The sequence below is a fragment of the Triticum aestivum genome, chromosome 4D (genome assembly GCF_018294505.1).
Source record: "Triticum aestivum cultivar Chinese Spring chromosome 4D, IWGSC CS RefSeq v2.1, whole genome shotgun sequence".
Taxonomy (NCBI): Eukaryota; Viridiplantae; Streptophyta; class Magnoliopsida; order Poales; family Poaceae; genus Triticum; species Triticum aestivum.
Window position 1 is genome coordinate 172,292,620 of NC_057805.1, and position 20,909 is coordinate 172,313,528.

A 20,909-nucleotide genomic window follows, 5' to 3' on the forward strand; every position below is an offset into this window, starting at 1 on the left:
ATGGTGTTGTCTATGTATCCACACATGTATCTGAGTTTCCTATCAATACAATTCTAGCATGGATAATAAACGATTATCATGAACAAGGAAATATAATAATAACCAATTTATTATTGCCTCTAGGGCATATTTCCAACAGTCTCCCACTTGCACTAGAGTCAATAATCTAGTTCACATAACCATGTGATTAACACTCACAGGTCACATCACCATGTGACCAACATCCAAAGAGTTTACTAGAGTCAACAATCTAGTTCACATCACTATGTGATTAACACTCAATGAGTTCTGGTTTGATCATGTTATGCTTGTGAGAGAGGTTATTAGTCAACGGGTCTGAACCTTTCAGATCCGTGTGTGCTTTATGAATATCTATGTCATCTTGTGGATGCTACCACGCGCTACTTGGAGCCATTTCAAATAACTGCTCTACTATACGAATCCGGTTTACTACTCAGAGTCATCCGGATTAGTGTCAAAGTTTGCATCAACGTAACCCTTTACGACGAACTCCTTTTCACCTCCATAATCGAGAAAATTCCTTAGTCCACTAGATACTAAGGATAAGTTCGACCGCTGTCATGTGATCCATTCCCGGATCACTATTGTACCCCTTGACCAACTCATGGCAAGGCACACTTTATGTGCGGTACACAGCATAGCATACTGTAGAGCCTACGTCTAAAGCATAGGGGACGACCTTCGTCCTTTCTCTCTCTTCTGCTGTGGTCAGGTCTTGAGTCTTACTCAATACTCACACCTTGTAACATAGCCAAGAACTCCTTCTTTGCTAATCTATTTTGAACTCCTTCAAAAACTTGTCATGGTATGTATTCATTTGAAAGTATCATCAGGCGTCTTGATCTATCTCTATAGATCTTGATGCCCAATATGTAAGCAGCTTTATCCAGGTCTTCCTTTGAAAAACTCCTTTCAAACAACCGTTTATGCTTTCCAGAAATTTTACATCATTTCGGATCAACAATATGTCATTCACATATACTTATCAGAAATGTTGTAGCGCTCCCACTCACTTTATGTAAATACAAGTTTCTAACAAACTTTGTATAAACCCAAAAACTTTGATCACTCCATCAAAGCGTATATTCTGACTCCGAGATGCTTGCTCTAGTCCATGGAAGGATCGCTGGAGCTAGCATACCTTTTAGCATCCTTAGGATCGACAAAACCTTTCTGATTGTATCACATACAACCTTTCCTTACGAAAACTGGTAAGGAAACTTGTTTTTGACATCCATCTGCCAGACTTCATAAATGCAGCTAATGCTAACATGATTCCGACGGACTTAAGCATCGCTACGGATGAGAAAATCTCATCGTAGTCAACTCCTTGAACTTGTGAAAATACTCTTTGCCACAAGTCGAGCTTCATAGACGGTAACATTACCGTCCATGTCCGTCTTCTTCTTAAAGATCCATTTATCTCAATGGCTTGCCGATCATCGGGCAAGTTCACCAAAGTCCATGCTTTGTTCTGATACATGGATCCTATCTCGGATTTCATGGCTTCTAACCATTTGTCGGAATATGGGCCCACCATCGCTTCTCCATAGCTCGTAGGTTCAGTATTGTCTAACAACATGATATCTAAGACAGGATTACCGTACCACTTAGGAGTAGTACATATCCTTGTCGACCTACGAGGTTTGGTAGTGACTTGATCCGAAGTTTCATGATCACTATCATAAGCTTCCACTTCAATTGGTGTAGGTGCCACAGGAACAACTTCCTGTGCCCTGCTACACACTAGTTGAAGTGACGGTTCAATAACCTTATCAAGTCTTCACCATCATCCCACTCAATTCTTTCGAGAGAAACTTTTCCTCGAGAAAGGACTCGTTTCTAGAAGCAATTACTTTTGCTTCTAGATCTGAAATAGGAGGTATACCCAACTATTTTGGGTATTCTATGAAGATGCATTTATCCGCTTTGGGTTCGAGCTTATCAGCCTGAAACTTTTTCACATAAGCATCGCAGCCCCAAACTTTTAAGAAACGACAACTTAGGTTTCTCTAAACGGTGTCGTCTCAACGGAATTGCGTGGTGCCCCTTTTAAAGTGAATGCGGTTATCTCTAATGCCTAACCCATAAACGACAGTGGTAATTCGATAAGAGACATCATGGTATGCACCATATCCAATAGGGTGCAGTTATGATGTTCGGACACACCATTACACTGTGGTGTTCCAGGCGGTATTAATTGTGAAACACTTTCCACAATGTCTTAATTGTGTGCCAAACTCGTAACTCAGATATCTCTATGATCATATCATAGACATTTTATCCTCTTGTCGCGACGATCTTCAACTTCACTCTGAAATTACTTGAACCTTTCAATAATTCAGACTTGTGTTTCATCAAGTAAATACACTCAGCATCTACTCAAATCATCTGTGAAGTAAGAACATAACGATATCCACTGCATGCCTCAGCACTCATTGGGCTGCATACATCAAAATGTATTACTTCCAACAAGTTTCTCTCTTGTTCCATCTTATTGAAAACGAGGCCTTTCAGTCATCTTGACCATGTGGTATGATTTGCATGTCTCAAGTGATTCAGAATCAAGTGAGTCCAAATGATCCATCTACATGGAGTTTCTTCATGCATATATACCAATAGACATGGTTCGCATGTCTCAATCTTTTCAAAAACGAGTGAGTCCAAAGATCCATCTACATGGAGCTTCTTCATGCGTTCTATACCAATATGACTCAAATGGCAGTGCCACAAGTATGTGGTACTATCATTACTATTTTATATCTTTTGGCACGAACATGTGTATCACTGCGATCGAGATTCATTTTAGGTGCAAGACCATTGAAGGTATTATTCAAATAAACAGAGTAACCATTATTCTCCTTAAATGAATAACCGTATTGCGATAAACATAATCCAATCATGTTTATGCTCAACGCAAACACCAATCTCGATGGTAGAGGGAGCATGCGATGCTTGATCACATCAACCTTGGAAACACTTCCAACACACATCGTCATCTCACCTTTAGCTAGTCTCCGTTTATTCCGCAGCTTTTATTTCGAGTTACTAACACTTAGCAACCGAACCGGTATCTAATACCCTGGTGCTGCTAGGAGTACTAGTAAAGTACACATTCATATAATGTATATCCAATATACTTCTGTCGACCTTGCCTGCCTTCTCATCTACCAAGTATCTAGGGTAGTACTGCTTCAGTGACCGTTCCCCTCATTACAGAAGCACTTAGTCTCGGGTTTGGGTTTCAACCTTGGGATTCTTCACTAGAGCAGCAAATGATTTGCTGTTTCATGAAGTATCCCTTTTGCCCTTGCCCTTCTTGAAACTAGTGGTTTTACTAACCATCAACAATTGATGCTCCTATTTGATTTCTACTTTCGCGGTGTCAAACATCGCGAATAGCTCAAGGATCATCATATCTATCCCTGATATGTTATAGTTCATCACGAAGCTCTAATAGCTTGGTGGCAGTGACTATGGAGAACCATCACTATCTCATCTGGAAGATTAACTCCCACTCGATTCAAGCGATTGTGGTACTCAGACAATCTGAGCACATGCTCAACGATTGAGCTTTTCTCCCTTAGTTTGCAGGCTTAAGAAACTTGTCAGAGGTCTCATACCTCTTGACGTGGGCACTAGTCTGAAATCCCAATTTCAGTCTTCGGAACATCTCATATGTTCTGCGACGTTTCAAAACGTCTTTGGTGCCACAATTCTAAACCGTTAGCATTACGCACTGAACTATCACGTAGTCATCAAAACGTGTATGTCAGATGTTTCGCAACATCTACAGACGACGCTGAGGTTCAGCACACCGAGCGGTGCATTAAGGACATAAGCCTTCTGTGCAGCAATGAGGACAATCCTCAGTTTACGGACCCAGTCCGCATAATTGCTACTATCAACTTTCAACTAAATTTTCTCTAGGAACATATCTTAAACAGTAGAACTAAAGCGTAAGCTATGACATAATTTGCAAAGACCTTTTGACTATGTTCATGATAATGAAGTTCATCTGATTATTTAATGAACTCCCACTCAGATAGACATCCCTCTAGTCATCTAAGTGATACATGATCCGAGTCAAACTAGGCCGTGTCCGATCATCACGTGAGACGGACTAGTCATCATCGGTGAACATCTCCATGTTGATCGCATCTACTATACGACTCATGTTCGACCTTTCGATCTCTTGTGTTCCGAGGCCATGTCTGTACATGCTAGGCTCGTCAAGTCAACCTAAGTGTTTCGCATGTGTTCCGAGGCCATGTCTGTACATGCTAGGCTCGTCAACACCCGTTGTATTCGAACGTTAGAATCTATCACACCCGATCATCACGTGGTGCTTCGAAACAACGAACCTTTGCAACGGTGCACAGTTAGGGGGAACACGTCTCTTGAAATTTTAGTGAGGGATCATCTTATTTATGCTACCGTCGTTCTAAGCAAATAAGATGTAAACATGACAAACATCACATGCAAATCATAAAGTGACGTGATATGGCCAATATCATCTTGCGCCTTTGATCTCCATCTTCGAGGTGCGGCATGATCACCTTCGTCACCGGCATGACACCATGATCTCCATCATCGTGTCTTCATGAAGTTGTCTCGCCAACTATTACTTCTACTACTATGGCTAACGGTTAGCAATAAAGTAAAGTAATTACATGGCGTTTTCATTGACACGCAGGTCATACAATAAATTAAGACAACTCCTATGGCTCCTGCCGGTTGTCATACTCATCGACATGCAAGTCGTGATTCCTATTACAAGAACATGATCAATCTCATACATCACATATATCATTCATCACATCCTTTTGGCCATATCACATCACATAGCATACCCTGCAAAAACAAGTTAGACGTCCTCTAATTGTTGTTGCATGTTTTACGTGGCTGCTATGGGATTCTAGCAAGAACGTTTCTTACCTACGCAAAAACCACAACGTGATATGCCAATTTCTATTTACCCTTCATAAGGACCCTTTTCATCGAATCCGATCCGACTAAAGTGGGAGAGACAGACACCCGCTAGCCACCTTATGCAACTAGTGCATGTCAGTCGGTGGAACCTGTCTCACGTAAGTGTACGTGTAAGGTCGGTCCGGGCCGCTTCATCCCACAATGCCACCGAATCAAGATAAGACTAGTAACGGCAAGTAAATTGACAAAATCGACGCCCACAACTACTTTGTGTTCTACTCGTGCATAGAAACTACGCATAGACCTAGCTCATGATGCCACTGTTGGGGAACGTAGCAGAAATTCAAAATTTTCTACGCATCACCAAGATCAATCTATGGAGTAATCTAGCAACGAGGGGAAGGGGAGTGCATCTACATACCCTTGTAGGTCGCGAGCGGAAGCGTTCAAGAGAACGGGGTTGATGGAGTCGTACTCGTCGTGATCCAAATCACCGATGATCCTAGCGCCGAACGGACGGCACCTCCGCGTTCAACACACGTATGGAGCAGCGACATCTCCTCCTTCTTGATCCAGCAAGGGAGGAGGAGAGGTTGATGGAGATCTAGCAGCACGACGGCGTGGTGGTGGAAGTAGCGGGGATCCCGGTAGGGCTTCGCCAAGCACTAACGGGAGGGAGAGGTGTCACGGGAGGGAGAGGGAGGCGCCAGGGGCTAGGGTATTGCTGCCCTCCCTCCCCCCCCACTATATATAGGGCCAAGGGAGAGGGGGGGCGCAGCCTTGGCCCTTCCTCCAAGGAAGGGTGCGGCCAGGGAGGAGTCCATCCTCCCCAAGGCACCTCGGAGGTGCCTTCCCCCTTTAGGACTCTCCCTTTATCTTATCTCTTGGCGCATGGGCCTCTTGGGGCTGGTTCCCTTGGCCCATATAGGCCAAGGCGCACACCCCACAGCCTATGTGGCCCCCCGGGGGATGTGGACCCCTTGGTGGACCCCCGGACCCCTTTCAGCACTCCCGGTACAATACCGATAATGCGCGAAACTTTTCCGGCGACCAAAATAAGACTTCCCATTTATAAATCTTTACCTCCGGACCATTCCGGAACTCCTCGTGACGTCCGGGATCTCATCCGGGACTCCGAACAACTTTCGGGTTACTGCATACTAATGTCTCTACAACCCTAGCGTCACCGAACCTTAAGTGTGTAGACCCTACGGGTTCGGGAACCATGCAGACATGACCGAGACGACTCTCCGGTCAATAACCAACAGCGGGATCTGGATACCCATGTTGGCTCCCACATGCTCCTCGATGATCTCATCGGATGAACCACGATGTCGAGGATTCAATCAATCCCGTATACAATTCCCTTTGTCAATCGGTATGTTACTTGCCCGAGATTCGATCGTCGGTATCCCGATACCTTGTTCAATCTCGTTACCGGCAAGTCTCTTTACTCGTTCCGTAACACATCATCCCGTGATCAACTCCTTGGTCACATTGTGCACATTATGATGATGTCCTACCGAGTGGGCCCAGAGATACCTCTCCGTTTACACTGAGTGACAAATCCCAGTCTCGATTCGTGCCAACCCAACAGACACTTTCGGAGATACCTGTGGTGCACCTTTATAGCCACCCAGTTACGTTGTGACGTTTGGTACACCCAAAGCATTCCTACGGTATCCGGTAGTTGCACAATCTCATGGTCTAAGGAAATGATACTTGACATTAGAAAAGCTCTTAGCAAACGAACTACACGATCTTGTGCTAGGCTTAGGATTGGGTCTTGTCCATCACATCATTCTCCTAATGATGTGATCCCGTTATCAACGACATCCAATGTCCATGGTCAGGAAACCGTAACCATCTATTGATCAACGAGCTAGTCAACTAGAGGCTTACTAGGGACATGGTGTTGTCTATGTATCCACACATGTATCTGAGTTTCCTATCAATACAGTTCTAGCATGGATAATAAACGATTATCATGAACAAGGAAATATAATAATAACCAATTTATTATTGCCTCTAGGGCATATTTCCAACATTTATTATATTCTCTAGACTAGCAAGGATTTTGTGTTGATTATCTTTGCTTCACTTCGCTTGCACAATAACCATGCCACCACTACATCTATACTGAGTTTTCAGGTGAAGAAAGCAGAGGGCTATCTAGGTGTACCGATAGTAAGTGAACCAAAACCTTCTCGTTATTTTGGTTTAAACAACTAAGTTCCTTATGGTTGAATTTTGTTTCTTGATCGATGACGGTCAAGGATTAAGCTTGGGGAGGTTGATGAGTGATATTTTTGCGCTCATCACACCATTGTTTAAACCGGATAATCCAGAATTTTCTGAGAAAATCACTCTGATATTGCCACTAATGACTAATGAATGTGAGAGATCGCAAAATCCTTTGTTTAATGTGTTTCCACATGAAAAGGGCCTAAACATGGAAGGATATCATCAAATACAAGGAAATATGAAGTTTGGTGGAAGAGGCAAGTCTGTAGGTGGCGCACCAGGCTCAACGGGAACGCAAGACGGCGCATGGTACGGGCGTGCCCACTCATACCGTCGCTCACACCACTTGTTGTCAGCTCCAAATGGTCCACCATACCAACATTCATAAAGAGGTCGATGCCAAAATATCAACATGGAGAGCATCATTCATGAAACAGAGAACCAATCTTCCAACCATAGCCGATGCCGTTTCCCATCTCATATCCATAGTTGCTGCCACCATCATCACCACAACCATTCTCTCCAAGTTATTCATACTCATAATCAGTTTACTTCTTTCGACAAATATTGTAAGACATATTATCAATCATTCATTCATCTTTATGTCGTCTTCAATGAGTTCGTATTGCGACCTGGTCGCCATGTGTAAGTAATTCGGTATGCAGGTTGAGGCAAGGCCTTGAAACCCGATGTATTTGTGCAAGGGATCATTGGAATGACTTTGCATATTTGACATTATTTGTATATGTCTGATTGCAACAGAGTTGTCTCTTGTCTTCTTCTCGTTCTAAAGCCCTGCAGGCACCTAGATCCCATAGATCAGTCAAGGAGATGGAACAACAGTGAGAGAAGGGGTTAGTATGGTAGCGGATAGCTATTCCTTGGGGATGAATGAGGTATAGTCATTAAACTCCCAATGCTTTTGTCTGAATATTTATTCTTAATAATCGAGGTAACCCCTGTGTGGTGGTAAGGGCCATCAGTTGGGCAACTCACTCTTCATGCATGTCACATACGGATAAGACGTACTTTGGACACATCCCCCACATCATCTGTCATAAGCACATCATTGCGGCTGTCTTCCAGAGCTATGTTTATCATCTATATAAGGTCCCACACATAAATAAAAGGTTGCAAGAGTAAGACCTCATACCCATGAATGTTTTAATACTAATGTTTACACCCAAAAAGGTTATTAAAGGTCCAGTTGAAAAACTAGAATTTAATTCATTAGCAATAACTTGTCAGAGCCTTTGTCGTAGTGTACATCCTCTCATGGGTTCGATAGCTCAGGGTCACTCCTTGGAGAAAAGGTATGGGAACCTTTTGCTATCCAACCGGATCTCAAAGGGCATCACACATAACACATGCTTCAAGCATATTAGGGGTGTGATTCCAAGAAATATGAATGTGCTTTGCTTTCATCATCTAAGAATCATTCTCCCAACACTACAAACCATGCTTCATAATCCACAGTCATTTTTTTCTCTCAAAGTAGTGTCATGTGGATTATTTCCTTTATTTTCCAGGTATGATTCCTTGTGTTAATATTGCAACTTTTTTGGTTTACTAGACTTTTAATTGCTTTGTACATAGCATGTAGAATTCCTGCCTACTATGTCGCACTGTCGCTATGGTCCCGTCCAAGCCCTCCTTGCTCTACTCCATCCACCATGTCTGATCGAGCCTTGATGACCTCCTTTTGTCCCACAATTCTGTGGATGTCGACATCCCAGGACAAAAGAGTCTGGTGAGGAGCGGCAAGACCGGTGCCATCAAGGGGACGACGCCCTTGACCTTCGACAGCCGAGTGTGTCTCTTTCTTGTTTGCTTGCAACACAATGACAAAATAATGGGCATTGAAATGCTTGATCTCACGTCGCACCCCATGCGCACCATCGATGACCGTGACATGCTCACAGTCGGTAAAGCATGATCTTTCACTCAAGCTAGTCCTGTAGGAATTTAGGAAGCATGAGTAGTTTGATTTTCATACAAACATGACACCAACAAAATAACACGAAGCATGGAAATGAATCAAACTGAACAAAAGTGTAGAAGCACAATTGAGAAGTAGGTGAAGCAAACCGTACACAATGAAGAAGCATAACCATGATGCATATGAAGCAAACTGTGCATCGTGAAGAATCACAACTATGATACAAATGAATCATGGAAACTGGATGCATCATATTCATGCAATCTCAGCGTAATTTCTACATAGTGAAAGCACATTTTTTTGAACTATGGGGATACTAAAGACCTTTGCATAGTCATTCAAATTAAGACAACGAAGGTGTGACATGCATCTTATCCGTAATATGTGAGAAACTTAGGAAGCATGATTTAGCTATTGACTAGGTAAAAACATGACGCCTGCAAGCACATATGAGGATTGACACGAAGAAAAACTAACCACAATGTATGAGTACAAGTTTGATATGTGCGAAGCAAACTGGACTCAGTGTTGAAGCATCAGAAGCACAAGTTTGATATGTACGAGGCAAAGTGGACTTAGTGTAAAAGCATTGTCATGGTAAATATGAAGCAAAGTGTAAGCAACAATGATGTAGTACTATATGTATGTATAAATCATGGTACCGATGCAATCTCAACATACTTATAATGACGATAGTGAGGTCCGAAATTGGATGAGGATGGTATTGAGGCCGATTCGTGCGACCAACAACGTGTGCTCCCTTCAACTTCGAACATAGACAACGAAGAGGTGAAAAACCGCGACATAAATCCTCCGACTTACAATGTAGCCAAAATTGGGAAGCACATGTACATCATGTATGTACCAAATTTAGAGATATTACCCTGATTCAGTCATACAATACACAATATAGTGGAGAAACATGACCCAGTCATACAATGCACAATGGAGTGGACAAATACATCAACCATACAAATACGCAATGCAGGAGGACAAAATTCATCAAACAACACTCAGAACATTCATATATGTTAGAAATTAGAGAGGGCTATATCAAGATTTTTCTGGGATTACCTATGTCAGATGAGGATGGTACCTGCGGAGGAGGTGGGGGCGACTCCAGCAATTTCCTTGCGTGATGGATTCGTTCGACAACCGAGACAATGCTTCGCCACAGTTGATTGGACGTGGTGGGACCCGAAGCAAGTGTAGATGACCAGGACGACGATGGATTGCGAGCTTGCTGGTCATACGAGGCGTGGCTAATGCTAGGCACAACTTTGGGATGGCACACCTTCATGGTGAATCTCACGGAAACAGGGGAGGTTGGTTCATGGTGGAGAGAAGGGCGGGGATGAGATAGGTGAGCTCAGGAGCAGGCGATGGGGATGGGGACTGGTGGGTTTGGGAAGGTGAAGTTAATGCTGGAGTGATTATGGGTCAATATGTGGCTAGATAATCAAGTTGTTTTGGAAACAAATTAAAGGATTTCGAAGGCAATCTTGGCCGTGAAATGAAAGAACCATCGACAAGGCGCGAGCAGCCTAATGAACGTTTGTTATCAGACGTCTGCTAGGAAGTGTTTCCCTTTACGTTAACGGAGTTGAACCGAACATTTCATACATCAAAGGTAAATGCAGTAAGTCAATCAATGAAGATGCAGTAAGTCGAAAACAGAGCGTTACTCCGTTGGCTACGACTGCGAGTGCGCAGCTAGCCCGATAAGGTACGAGTCTTCCTCCACCAAAGGCTAGTCTTTCTTGGTCTTGTTTTTTAAGATGCAAGTCAAGTAGATTTTTTTCTTTTTTTAGGTGATTCAAGTCAAGTACTTATATTATTTATTTTTGGAGCCCGATAACGCGCGACTGTTCGGTCTGGGAGCAGCCCAGATCGAACGTTTCGTTCGGGATGGGAGGGTTATCGATCGAACAACTCGTTCGGCAACAACTTGTCCGGGAAGAGAACGCCCCAGCGCAAATGCCCCACCCACCGGGCCCTACAGGCCTTTTTACTGTGAAAAGGAAAATGAAAAATAAAGCCCATATTAAGTTACGACAAGTAAAAACACATCTATAAACAATACTGATTTTAGTTGCATGGCAAATTTGCCATGTTTTTAAACATCTACAAACATTGCCACGTTTTTGAACATCTTTAGTTGCCATGGCAAGTTTGCATGTTTGTGAACATGTTAATTAAAAGAAGTTTGTCATGTTTTTGAACAAACTTAATTAAAAGAAGTTACCAAGTTTTTGCACATATTAAAGTTTGCCTTGGCAAGTTTGCCATGTTTCTGAACATTTTAAAATGCCATGGGAAATTAGTCATATTTTCGAACATCTGCAAAAGGTAAGCATGTTTTTGAACATCGTAAGTTGCCATGGCAAAATTTGCCATGTTTTTGAACAACTATAAGTTTGCCACGGCAAGTTTACATGTTTTTGAACATGTTAATTAAAGAAGTTTTCAATGGCACATAATGGAGTTAAAATTGCCATGGCAAAAATGGAGTAAAATTTGCCATGAAAAAATGGTTTAATTTTTGCCATGGCAAAAAAGTAGTACTTTTTCCATGGAAATAAATAAAAAATGCCATGGCTACACAAGTATATTTAAGATGTTACATAGTAAACTTTGCCATGTTCTATAAATTTAAATCTGCCATAATATTTGAATTAAAATTGCCGTGTTCTTTACAATAAATTTGCCATGGCGACTTAAACTAAAAATTGCCATGGCAGCTTAACCTAAAATTTGCAATGTGAAAAATAAATGTATTTTTGTCATGGCAAAAAATGGAGTTAAATTTGCCATGGCAAAATGGAGTGAAAATTGCCACGGCAAGAATTGAAATGGCAAAAATGGAGTACTTTTGCAATGGAAATAGATTTAAAAATGCCATGGATATACAAGTATATTTACCATGCTACTTAGTTAAATTTGCCATGTTCTGGAAATGTAAATTTGCCATGTTCTGGAAATGTAAATTTGCCATCATATTTAAAAAAAATGCCATGCTCTTTACAATAAATTTGCCATGGCAACTTAAACTAAAAATTGACATGGCAATTTAAACTAAAATTTGCCGTTTGACTATTACAAAGATTTCTAAAATTTGCCATGATGATGTGTGAACTATTACAAAGATTTCTAAAAATTGCCATGACAAAGTGTGCACTCAGTACTCGTAGCAACTTAATCCAATCACCAAAGCAAAAAAAACAGTACATATGATCTAAAGGGAGAACAAAAACAATCACAAAAAAGGAGATAGTATGCATACCACAGGAGCAGCAACAGCCCTGCTCGCTTGACCGTGGGGGAAATGGGAGAGGAAACCGCCGACCTCCCAAGATCATGTCCAAGCAGTAGCTCCTCCTCTAGCACGCCACCTACGCGAGCACCAGCAGCTCCTTCGGCGGCGAGCACTGGCTCATGGACAGCCGTCAGCTGTTGATGCAGGAAGCCACGCTAGAACCACCACGCCACGTTTGTGTACAACAAAACGGCGGAGATGGAGCACTAGGACGAAGTCGCGATGTCGCCGGCCGTCGCGAGCAGCGCCGCGCGCAACTGCAACCTCGCCATGGCTGTCGCTTATTGGATCGCCACCGGAGACGAGGAGACTCCTCTCGCACGGCGAAAGGGGCTCTTCTCGCAATGCCAGCCGCATTGAGAGGATCGAGCAGCCCGGGGCGGCGGCCTCTGATGGCGGCGGGGATGGTCAGCTCGGCGACGGTGGCCTCGGATGGCAGCGAGGACGGCCAGCTCGGCGATGGTGGGAAGGGAAGATGGAGGCTGCTCAGCGGCCGTCGCGGTCCTCGGCCTCCGCACACGACGGCAGCTCGAGCCACGCGGCGCGGATCCGGAGCACACCGGGTGGTGCTTCGCGTCGCGGCGAATTGCCCGCAGTCGGCCTCCGCCTCACTCGGGTGTCCAGGTCGCCGGCGAGGAGGATTCGGGATGTGGGGAAGGGAGTGGGGAGGGGAGTGGGGAAAATGGATAGGGGAGTGGGGCTGCGTGCTGTCGGTGTGGAGTGGGGTTCGTTCATGACGACCGCTTCTGATTTCGAACGCTCGAGTGTGGATAACGTGGTGGGGGTTAGCTTTAAGATGTGTGCGTTTTGATCAAGTGGCTTTGAACGCGTTCGGGACAAGATGTAAAAATAAGGTCGTTCGGGAGTTATTCCAGTTATTTTTTGAGGGGAAGTCAAGTACTTAGATGGGAAGCGGTCTCGACCCAGTTTGACTTGTGGGTTCAACCCGCACAACTGTAAACAGGCTAGGCTAAAAAAAAAAGGTGTAAACGGGCTGGTCTAAGGACGGGTTCGATTCAGAAAATTGACCCAACCCACGCAGCTCCAGTCGAAATCCTCAAGGCGGTCGTGCCGGCGCATCGGTGAGGGCTTGGATGGTAGCTGGAAGGCCGACGGCGGCGAGGGCGAAACGGAGGTGGAGAGGGGGACTGCAGGCGCGGAAGTGAGCTCATCGACCCCGCCGACGGCAAGGTCCCTTGCTCACCATACTCCGGCACCCCGCGTCTTCCTCCCTCTTATTGCTTGTGACCACTCGGAACTCAGATCGGCTCCTCCGAGGGGTTACCTCTTAATATTGCCTGATAACGAATTTCTCGACGATAGCAGACGATACTTTCAGTACTGTATCCTGCCAAGTGCCAACAATAGTACTATGTGGTACTGCAGAAATGGAAACACATCCTTAATTATGCTGTTTTGTTTTTCTTGCGGGTGACATGCTATGCTATAGATCGTGCTAGTTGACTTCATATTTCTCGCTAACAATAATTTGTTCTCTATGTTTTGCTTCGGCTCAGTGTCCCAGATCGTGTTAGTTCTGCATGTGTCTTCTTTGTTTACTGAAACTAGCAGTAACAACAGTGCAATATAGTGTTGTTTGGAAAATTTCAGTAGAAAAAATGGTTCCGTTAAGAGAGTGTTGTCGTGAAATAGAGCCCCAATTCATTTGAAGACTTACTGAAGTCCCTAGCTGTTCTTTGTATTTCTGTTCATCAAAGCAGAAAACCAGCTTAATAGCTCTTCTCTTCTTACTTTTTTTTCTCTTATTATTACTATAGCTAACTATACTTTGAAAAGAATAATCTTGTTGTCGCTGATAGCTTTGCTACAACGAAGATAGTAAACTAACTACCTCTTCCAGATACTTAAAGGCCCTTAGCACATGCCAGCTCTTTGCCCTTGAAAGATTAAGAAAGCGGTATAAATAATATGTAGAATATCATAGGCTTTAGTTATGTACTATATTCTCTTAACCATCTGTTACACAACCTATCTTCCTTATCCATTGTGCATCTGCATGGGAAATCAAGAGTCAGCTATTGAGGAGCACATTCAGCTTCCTCCAATCAAAGCAGCTGATACCTTTGACCACTGTTGCCCTTTCACCAAATTATGGTGATCAATCTATCTAATTCTTTGATTTTATATTTCTATTGCAAAGATTTGCAGTAGGCTATATAAGGGAAAATTTGCGCAGCTTCTCAGTTATTGATATTTTTGATACACTAGCTAAACTCAACAGTTCATGTTCTTTCTTATATGTACATAATCTTGTGATGTGATCTTTTGTGACAATGGTCAAAACAGGTTTGATTATTTTATGATTGTTGTATGTAGGCAATGGTAAGGAAAGAGGCGAACTGTTAGTGAAGATTTGTCTTTGGTGTCTCTATAGTTTAGTGAGCAGAGTAATTAGAATTTAGGGTTGGATTGGACCCATGAAGGTGCTGCATACTGATTTATACGAAGATTACTCAACCTTTGTGTTTGTGTATCTTAGAATCCAGGACCCGGACTGTTAGAACTCAGAACTTGAATTTAACTGAGAACAGGCTGATCCATCCAATCAGGTTTCACAAGCAATTCAAAAAGCAGAGGGAGAGTGGTCTGAGTGTGTGATGCATGTGGTGCTTCTGACACTGCAGGAAGTAGTGATCCAGCAACAGAGCAAAGTCGGTTGGTACTGCAGCTACCCACGTGGAAATAGAATCACAAGTGAGTGATCCTGGTTCTTGTTAAATCTGGTGTCGTGGTTAAATACAAGATTGCTGCTGACCCTAGGGACACTGAAATGGCTGATGAGCCTAGAGATCCAGCGCTTCATGACCCCACAGAGCTAGAAAACCTGAAAACTTTTAAATGTGAAGGAAGTCAACCTGAGGATGCTTTAGACCTGCAAAACAGGTCAAAGGGTATTAGAGGAGTAGAAGCCAATTATGCTTTGAAGCTTGCGAACAATCCTCCAAAGAGATCTAAGTTGGATGAACACAAAGTAGCAATGCTTGGTAAAAAGCGAGCCAGACAAACTGTGATAATTAATGACGAGGATGCAAAGCAAGCTGGTATAATGACAATATCAACACCCAGGAGACAATCTCGTGGGGCTGGTGAAGTAGCTGCAGGAACACAGAACCAGCTGGCCATCAGGGTCCAGAGGCAAACTGAAATGATGGGTCCAGAACGAAGTAATTCTGCCACCCCAAGTGATAGAAATGCAGATTCCAGTGTTGATGTTGAATTGGCATCTCCGAACTGGTCAAAGAAAATGAATGCTGAAATACCCCCCTCAGATGGGTACCAACAATCTGTACCAAGGCAGGCCACTTTGAGGCAAACCATGGATTCCAAGCAGTTCAAGGGCCGATCAGTCTCAGATGTAACAGGGCAGAACATGGCAGATCAGAAACGAGCCAACAAGAGGTCTCTTGTTTCCAAGAAAGAAGCTTCAGCAAATAATGCACAATATCATGACACATCTGTTGAACGACTTCTACAGGAAGTGACAAGTGATAAGTTCTGGCATAATCCAGGTTAGTTCTCCTAAATTACCCATGTTTCTTTTGGATCTCTTTAGTTTAATTAACACAGTTGAATACAGTTGCTTAATCTGGAAATTATATGATGTGTGATGAGAACGAATTATGTATGATGTGCTTGCTTAATCTGAACAATTATACAGCTCACTGCTTTCTGTATGTATTCAAGGTTGTTATAGTTTGCTCAATGTACGTTTTTTTGTGTGTTCTCATGTTTGATACTCTGACACTTTTTCTTTTGCGTCTTCACTATTTCATCATTGATGGAAAGACTACTTTTGCGCGTGTGCCTGTAATTTAACAAAGCACATTTTATCTGAACAGAGGAGTCGGAACTTCAATCTGTTCCCGGAAGCTTTGAATCTGCTGAGGAGTACATTAGAGTTTTTGAGCCTTTGCTTTTTGAGGAATGCAGAGCTCAGCTACACAGTTCTTATGAGGAATCTCTTGAGGCTGTCTCAAGGGATGCACATGTAATGGTGCGCGTTAGAACCGTGGATAGGCGTGAAAGAGGTATATCTTCCACTCTTTCATTCATGGCATGTTCTGTAGTATGCACTCTCGTTTCTTGATGCAATCATCACCTGACCAAATCATGATTAATGTGTCCAGGGTGGTATGATGTTCTTGTTCTACCAGCACATGAATATGAATGGACTTTTAAAGAAGGAGAAGTTGCAGTTTTGTCATTCCCTCGGCCTGATTCAGGTGGCTCCACTGTATTTCTCTTTTAGTAGTTTATTAAGTGAGCAGATATTTTACTCTCGAGAAAGTGTTTTGATAACTCCGCTTATTTACCCATTTCATTGTTTTTAGCTGCACAGTCAAGTAATTCTAATAGGAAGACTGTTGGTTCAAATGAAGATGCCGAGTCAGAGTGTGGACGGCTTGTTGGTAGAGTCCGGCGCCATATGCCTAATGATACACGTGATCCCATTGGAGCAATTATCCGTTTTTATGCTGGGAACCCGTCTGATTCTAGCTGGTAATCTGATGTTTCCGATAGCACTGTTTATTTGTTTCTTAGCTGGCTTACCACATGTTGGATGCATTTGAACTAGTGTTTGTTGAACTTGGTTTTGTGGGAGCCTTGCTGTTAGTTCTTTGCAAATGGATTTATCATTGTGAATGCTCATTCTTTAACAATCGACCACTCTGAAAGTTAATACTATCTCCGATGTTGTTTGCTCATTAAGACTTCACTCTGCTCTCGTCATACATGCATATAGTATCCACAATAAATGAGATTTTCTGTAAGATAGATTTATTGTTTTATTCTTAGGCATAGTTTTTTTTGTATCAAGGGTTACTTGTTGTAAAATATGCAGATTTTTCACTCACTGTTAAATTGAACTCTTGGACATGCATGCAACATCTGCTCTGCAACTCATTGTAGCTTCATATATCATACCTGATGCTGACAACCATAGCAGCCTATTGCCCTATGGATGGATTTAAGCTACACCGCAGCTAAACGTCACTCATCTGAACATGCTTTATCGTAAGGTTCATGGGCATATTTGTTTTGGGGTTTTAGCTGCTAGGTTGATAGGTTCAACTCATATTCTTTGCTAATTTTGCTTGATGTTAGGAACTCTATAACTTGACTGTTTATCTGTTGTTTATACATTTGTTAACTGAATCCTGTATGTTCAGTCGTCTTATTATTCTTTTTGTGTTGTATTTGTGACAGTGGGATTAATGTTCTGGGGAAACTCCAACCTCAAAGCACCTGGTATCTAACTGGTCTCGGTTCTCTCGCAACAACACAAAGGGAGTATATTGCGTTGCACGCATTCCGTCGTCTTAATGTGCAGGTGATATACAGTTATACTTAGTTAAATGCTATCTGGATTTCTTGGTTAATATTTTTTCAGTTGGTTTTGATCGAAATCTTTCCATTAGATGCAAAATGCAATTCTTCAGCCGAGTCCAGAGCACTTCCCCAAGTACCAAGAGCAGCCACCTGCTATGCCTGACTGCTTCACTCCAAATTTTTCTTGTCATCTCCATCATACATTCAATGGGCCTCAGCTATCAGCAATCCATTGGGCTGCAATGCATACAGCTGCTGGCACAGGCAATGGAGTAGTGAAGAAACAAGAACCATGGCCTTTCACATTGGTACAAGGTCCTCCAGGAACAGGGAAAACTCATACTGTTTGGGGAATACTAAATGTTATTCATCTTGTTCAGTATCAACATTACTATGCTGCTCTGCTAAAAAAACTTGCTCCTGAAAGTTATGAGCAACTTGGTGGTAGTGCTAGCAGCACCTCAGAAGCTGTTGCTGCAGGCTCAATGGATGAAGTTTTGCAGAGCATGAATCAGAACCTGTTTCGCACTCTTCCCAAGCTTTGCCCCAAACCGCGGATGCTTGTTTGTGCCCCATCAAATGCTGCAACAGATGAGTTGCTTGCTCGTGTTCTAGATCGTGGTTTCATAGATGGTGAGATGAGGGTCTATCGCCCTGATGTTGCCCGTGTTGGAGTTGATTCACAGTCCCGTGCTGCACAAGCTGTTTCAGTTGAGCGACGGACGGAACAGCTTTTAATGAAGGGACGCGAGGAAGTAATTGGGTGGCTGCATCAACTAAAAGTTCGTGAACAACAATTATCACAAGAGATAGCACTTCTGCAGAGGGAACTTAATATGGTTGCAGAGGCTGGTAGATCTCAGGGTTCGTTTGGAGTAGATCCAGACATGCTTGCTCAAAGGGATCGTAACCGTGATATACTGCTTCAGAAACTTGCTGCTTCTGTGGAAAGCAGGGATAAAGTACTGGTTGAGATGTCACGCCTGTTGATATTAGAATGCAGGTTCCGTGTTGGCAGAAACTTCAATCTGGAAGATGCTAGGGCTAGTTTGGAAGCTAGTTTTGCCAGTGAAGCGGAAATTGTTTTTACTACAGTATCAAGCAGTGGTCGCAAGTTATTTTCTGCCCTTAATCATGGCTTTGATATGGTTGTTATTGATGAGGCTGCTCAGGCCAGTGAAGTAGGAGTCCTCCCTCCACTTTCACTTGGTGCAGCTAGATGTGTCTTGGTTGGTGATCCACAGCAGCTCCCTGCCACTGTTATTAGCAAAGCAGCTGGAACTTTACTCTACAGCAGGAGTCTTTTTGAGAGGTTTCAGCAAGCTGGTTGCCCTACCATTTTGCTGTCAGTGCAATATCGGATGCATCCCCAGATCCGTGAATTTCCATCAAGATACTTCTACCAAGGCCTCCTTACAGATAGTGAAAGTGTCGCCAACTTGCCCGATGAGGCATTCTATAGAGATGCATTAATGGCACCTTACATTTTCTATGACATCTCGCATGGGCGTGAGTCCCATAGAGGTGGGTCATCTTCATACCAGAATGTCCATGAAGCACAGTTTGCATTGTGTTTGTATGAGCATCTTCAGAAGTTCCTGAGAGCTAATGGTGGCAAGAAAGCATCTGTTGGTATAATCACTCCTTATAAGTTGCAGTTGAAGTGTCTTCAGCGGGAATTTGCGGAGGTTATGAATACCGAGGAAGGGAAAGATATCTACATAAACACAGTTGATGCTTTTCAAGGCCAGGAGCGTGATGTGATTATTATGTCATGTGTCCGTGCCTCAAACCACGGTGTCGGTTTTGTTGCAGATATACGCCGTATGAATGTCGCTCTTACTCGAGCTAGGAGAGCTCTATGGGTACCCCCTCCATCCTCCTTCAAAAATATGCATCAAGAGCAATGTACTAGTGTTGTTTTGCTGCTAGTTTTGTGCCATTGTACTAATATATCTTTGTTGTTTTCTAGGTTATTGGTAATGCCAATGCCCTCATGCAGTCAGAGGATTGGGCGGCACTGGTAGCAGATGCAAAGGCGAGGAAATGTTTCATGGACTTGAGTAGCATCCCGAGTGACTTCCTAGCTATGAACAAATTTTCAAACGCCCGGGGCCTGAATTCTTCAAGCAGCACAAGGTACATGAGGACTAGTGGACCGAGACCGAGGCATTTCGACATGCTTCCGGCACCCAGGATGGGTATGACGGCCGATGAGGATGGCCATCCCAACTCTGTTGCGAGAAATGGTAGTTACCGGAATTTGTCCAATGATGTGGGGCATCCTGGTGATAGGTCTAGAGATAATTTGCAGTTTGGGAGGATCAGGGGGCCGAATCCGTCCAATGATCTGAGGAGACAAGCCTAAGGAGAACAAATTGGTGTCTGCAGCTTTTTGCGTGGAGTGGTGCAGCATGGAAGAAGGATGATGAAGCAGGATGTTGCCTGTTGCTACTAATCGGTTGCTGTCGTATTGGGACATGGGCTATGGGCTCTTGATTTTGTCTGGCTGCTGAACAGATGGCTGCCTCAGGCCCTCGGCGTTGCGGAACCGTGCAGGACGGAGTTACATGGACCATATTTGAACAAGGCTGTCAGCTGGACAGATGTTGCCTGGCATTGCTTTAGTCTGCTTTCTATAGATTTATGTATTGTATACGTGAGCGGGCATTTTCATTTTAAAACCTGATCTATAGCAGGTAAATCTGGGCTAGGTCATTTTGAAACGCTATGACGGGTTAGGGCTAGAGGTTTGCGACCAGATATGCCATGTATGACTGGTTTGCTGTTGTAGACCGCCTGCATAAATTCTGTCTGTGTGTACATACAGAAATCCGCATATAGAACAAGTCCATAATCTGCTTCGGGTATTCTGTTTGGCATGGCCGAATCTTGGATGCTGCGTCGGTCGATGCTTCTGTGCTTGCACTGTCTTGGATGCTCCCAAATTATAATATTTGTCTTCTAACACAGCACTCCTAAAAATACTGAGGTCAGGGACACATATGACATGCTTCATCTTTACCATTTATGCACCTACCTATAAAGAGAGCATGTATAGCAAGAAAATGAATGCTCCTTATGGTAGCTTGTGCTATATCTCTA

General features: G+C 43.3%; 1 pseudogene; it reads left to right on the forward strand.

The window, feature by feature from the left end:
* LOC123096797 (uncharacterized ATP-dependent helicase C29A10.10c-like) overlaps positions 1-20,668 on the forward strand; it is a 128,831-nt pseudogene extending 108,163 nt beyond the window's left edge.
* The last annotated feature ends 241 nt before the right edge of the window (positions 20,669-20,909 follow it).